Raw genomic sequence first — 5,403 nt, forward strand, 5'->3', positions numbered from 1 at the left:
ATTTCCATAAATATGCTTTGTTCCCATGTTTTTATCAAGACCCCTGGGAAAGCTTCTCTTTGAAAGCATGTTAGGTGAAACGAAAGCACCATTCGGCGTACTGATTAGTCCCCACTCTTACGGCTAAGTCCTCTAGCATTCGCTACTCAGTGCCCCAGGAACCTCTGAGCCTCCAGGACGCCTGAAACAGACACGATTCCCAGCCCTGCGTGAGCACAGACTAGCATTACCTCTAATCCTCTTGAGAGGTCCTTTCACCAGCCTTGGGTGGTTTCCACACATGCACGTACTGAGCTGAATCCTCTCGAGTGGCTCTTGAGTGTTGAAATCTCTCGAAATCTTTGGGGGCGGCGGGGCGGGGTTCTGTGCATCTCTTACCTCTAAGGTGCTAAAAACAATGGGTACCTATCCTCCTCAGAGACTGTGTGTCTGTGCCATCTGCTCCTCTCAGGAAGTCCCAGGCTCCACCGAAAGCCAGCATCTGTGCCATTGCCTGGAAACTGTCAACACAGCGAGGGCGGGCAAGCGGCTCTTTTCATTCCCAAATCTCAGCGATCACGCTCCTTAGGGACCTGGAGTAGTGTGTCTGGAAACCATTGTTTCATTTATTTTGCCCCTTTCCTATCTCACGGATTCAGGGGCAACCTTTATCTGATCCCTGTTACTCCGTGTTGGTTGGAAGGAGTGGAAGTGTTGAGGCATTGGTATGTTGTGTTGATTATCAGCGTGTTTGTGTTTCAGTACACCAGTAACTACTTACGAATCTGAGCTTTAAAAAGGTTTCTATCGTTTCCCACTTGGTCTAGTCTCTTTTTCTATTTTTGGATTCATGGTTTTCATTATCCCTTTATTTCACTTTATGAGGTCGGAAGTTATGCACGGTTTTGTGTTTGTTTTGTTCTCTTAATATTCATCCTAGAGAATACAACATGCTTCCAGGACTTCTCAAGCTCTAATGTGAACTAGTCCTTTTGCGAACAATGTGAAATATTAGGACACCTTAACTCTCCTCCCAAAATTATAGACCAAGGTTTCCCTGCATTCTCATCTTCTCTCTCTCCACAGAGAGAGAATATTGAATTGGACAAAGAGTTCATTTTTCTTGAGTCCATAACCATTGCTAGTGGAAGCAGCCATCATATATAATATCAAGCAGAGCACTGCATCGGCAAATCTGCTGTGTAAGCCTCTCTAATGTGTTGAAGAACAAGCGTGTCCCTGTGAGGACTAAGGTGCACCTGACCCAAGCCACGGGATTTTCATCACCTCATCTGCATGTGACAGTTGGACATGTGATAAGGAAGACCAGAGCAGAATTGATGCACTTGGGCTGTGGGGCTGGCAGAGAATATTAAAAGTAGCAGGAACTTCCAGAAGAACCAATAAATCTGTCTTGGAAGAACCACAACCAGGATTAGAAGTAAGGATAGTGAGACTTCATCTCACCTCTTTAGAACATGTTATCGGGAGAGACCTGGAAGTAGACATCGTGGTTTGTAGAGGGCCAGTGAAAAAAAATAATGACCTTTGTGTGAGTCTGGGTATGCTAGAGAAACAAACTCATAGACACTCATATGTGTATAGGAAAGAGCTTCATATAACGAGTAATTGTCCATTAAGAAAACAGCCCAGTCCAGATCAAGTCCATAAGTCCGATATTACCCCATATGCCCGATGCCAATCTATGCACTCCTCTTCAGACTCACACAGCACATGCAATGATGCTGACGGCAGGAAGATCACAGGCCAGTGGGTGGAAAGTCTTGTGGATCCAGTGGCAGTGGAAACATCTCAGCGCTGACAGGGATCTCCATGTGGATCCTCCAGCTCCATGGCTCAAGCATAGCTCCATGTGTCTTGTCACCAGGAATGTCTCACAGGGAGTAAGTGTACCTGGTCTCCAGTGAGCTCTGTATCTCCGTGGTGCCTCCAAATGGGGTCATCAAGCCACAACCTGATTGGCAGGCTAGACTCTGCCCCTTTGCAAGTTGACAGGAGATGATGTAACGACCACAACCCTCCAGGAAATAGATGGACCCTATGGCTCCACAATGGTCTCAAACCTCACTACCAATGTGAGGATGGCGCAGGACTGGGCACTCATTCATGCTGTTGTTTCATGGAGTCGCTGTGAGCTGGAACCGCAACCTGCCAACCACCACATATCTAGATTTAACCCAGCAAGATGCCATTGTCATTCTGTGCTGCCGATATTAATCTAGACTGACCCAGCCTTTACTGCTTTTGTGCCTCTTCCCACCTTCCCACCTATCTAACCTTCTATCTCGGTTCATTCGCCTTTTGCCTGAAGAATACATTTCATGATTTGCTTTAGGGTGGTTCTGCTTACAAGAAATTTTTTTTTACTGTTTTTATCCTTAGCCCTGAAAGATATTTTCTTTGCATAGAAAAACCCGGTTCAGAAGCTAATTTTCTATCGGCCCTTGAAAGGTGTGCCTCTGGCATGCTCTGTCTCTGCTGAAAATCGGTGATTAAGCTTTGCAGGAGCCTGGAGCAAGAGGGAAAGGGGTAGGGGTTCAGGGTACACAGGAGGCAAGGCTCTGAGCCCCCCTTCCCCCTTGTCGGGGAAAGGATCAACAGGCTTACTGGAGTGGAAAGAGAACAGCACAGCCCTTTTGGATGAGAAAGAAGCAAAAAGAATCCACCTTAAAATCTTCCAGCTGGAAGCCTGGGTTGAGGCGATCATAGAGCTCTGGTGCCCCCTGGTGCCTGGCCGAGACAAATGCGCCCCACCCCCACTCCCTAGCTGGACTTCGGCAGTCCTTGAATGCTAAGAGGGCAAACATCAGAGCTACCCCAAAATAAAATGCAAGCCTAACAAGACCCGATGTGTGAGAAGTCCAGAGAAAAGAGTAGCAGGTTCACTTGGCCCCTGGGTTATGAAATTACCATAAAAATATCATGCAACACTTTCAAAATAACATTTTGGGGGGCAGGAGATCAGACTGAGCATTTCGGCAGCGAAATGTCCCCAAGCCTTTGGCTATCTGTTTGGCGTCCTTGCTGTAGTTGTAAGTGACTAGGTAGGTGGACTGCCCATGGCTCCACTCAGGTGCGGCTCAGCAGGATAGCTCATGCAGCTCAGGTACCACCTGGCTCCTACCCCAGGCCTCTCCTGTTTGCCCCGGGCATGAAAATCCAGGGGTCTGCTCAGTATACACATATATGCAACCCTGGGTTACATGTATGTAACCTGGGAGTAACTCGTGGTCCAGGGCTGCACCATCCCTGCCTCTAAGGATCATTCTGGCCATTCTTCTTCCAAGACGGATGTATTGGTTCTTTGGGCAGTCTATGGCGCTTTCACTATCCTAGCCATTCAAACGCATTCCTTCCTCTTCAGTCTCCTCCTTCCATGTCCAACTTCCACAAGCACGTGGGGCCACTGATGAGACCATGGCTTGGGGTAGGTGCACCTCAGTCCTCAGAGGAACCTCTATGCTTTTTCAATATTTTAAAGGGGTCTCGTGTAGTAGATAACAGCAAATTATACTGAGCTAAAGATGGCTTAAAATAGAAAAACCACTAGTCCTCATCAAGCGATCACTAAAGATATGGGTGAGATAGCAAAGTGTAGTGAAGAAATCAAATGGTGCCAGGCTATCAGAGAAGGAAATGTCTAGAGTTTTAAAAACCTTGTCTTAAGACAAACAGCCATCTAAATGAGACATCAACTAAGTCCCCGTAGAAGACACACACGAGCCTGTGTGATCCAAGGATGGTAAGTAATAAAATCTAAATCCGGAGATGGGAATGGTCTCAGAGCTTAAGTTCTGAACCCCTGGTTTAGCAGAAGGCTATGAATGGTAGGGGAAGCCCGAAATCCGTTGGCTGGGTCCCCACATGTGTTGGGCCTGCAGTGAATCCCCTCTGACCGGAGTCCAGGGACGAGAATATCTTTGTTAGCAGACAGAGCGATGTCAAGTGTTATGGCAGATGCAGTTGGGTTAAAATGTAACACCTCATCATGTGATCTCCCTTTGGGCCCATTTTCAATTAGTTCCCACTTTTAATACTCTCTGCTTTCTTTTCAGTGGAGGTTTTTCTCTGTTTTATTTTGTCATTGTTGTTGAGGGTTTGGTTTTTTGTTTGGTTGGTTGGTTGGTTTTGTTTTTCTGTTTCTTATTTTTTGTTTTATGTTTTTCTGTATATGAGATCCAGGATAGGTAAATCTATAGAGGCGGTAACTGGATTACTAATTACCTATTGGCATATTATACAATAGAAAGATGAGGCTTTCTACCATCGTAAAGAGTTACAGGCTCAGAAACCCACAAGGGCCGTTCTTCTAAGGCTTTCTGGGGCCAATATAAGTGGGCGCATGCTCAATGGCAGTGAGGGGGTTGTGAGGGATGTAGCAAGGGAGGCTGGGGGAAGTGGGGAGCTAACAATGACTACAAGAAAGAAGGCCGTGTCCTGACATTGACTGTGGTGACGGCACAACTCTTCTCAACAGGCTTGGACTATTTAATTGTATGTATGTGAGTTATATGCCAATAAGACGTTTTCGTTGTGTTTTTTTAAACATTTTATTAGGGACTCATACAACTATTATCACAATCCATACATACATCAATTGTGTAAAGCACATCTGTACATTCTTTGCCCTCATCATTTGCCAATAAGACGTTTTACAAAAGAGAATATCGTAAAGAAATTTCAGTGAAAGGAAAAGATGGGGGGAAAGACACAGAGAGAGATTAAGAGAAATTGGAAGATGGAATTAACAGGTCCAACCTGAATGTAGGTCTTTTTTCCATGTGTAAAGAAAATATATAAAGATACCTATGTAAGGCGGCAGAAGAATAGCTGAACAATACATATCAATAAGACCAACCAATAATTCAGCAATCTATAGTAATTCATCGAGTTTTTTAAACATTTCTATTGGTATTTCATCAGTTCCTACAGCTTTATTTCTAGCTAATAATACATTCGGTGAAGCTTAGACTGCTTCCATACCATCAGTTCTTTGTCATGGATTATTAACTCAGTGTCTGTAAAATATATTTTAAAGAAAATGCTTTAAGGAATAAAAGATACAATCACAACAAAGGCTCTAAGAGCCTTGTTACAAAAACCGTAAGAGCCTACAATAAAATGGTTTTTTAAAGCAAAATGATCACAATAAAAGCATAATTGGATGAATAGAAATGACACCAGAGATTACATGATAGAATTTTCCAAGATTTATTCGTCAGAAATCCCTTTTTGCAGCTATACACAGCAACTATACACATGGACCTTACTGGATGGAACCCACAGGAATCAAACTGGTTAAATCTGTGGAAAGAGATCGTGGAGAAGCTCAATGTCATCAGTCAGAGCAAGGTCAGAGGCCAACTGCAGAGCAAACCACCAATTGCTCAACCTGTGGGTTCA

This window comes from Tenrec ecaudatus, chromosome 14 (genome assembly GCF_050624435.1).
Source record: "Tenrec ecaudatus isolate mTenEca1 chromosome 14, mTenEca1.hap1, whole genome shotgun sequence".
NCBI classification, from domain to species: domain Eukaryota; kingdom Metazoa; phylum Chordata; class Mammalia; order Afrosoricida; family Tenrecidae; genus Tenrec; species Tenrec ecaudatus.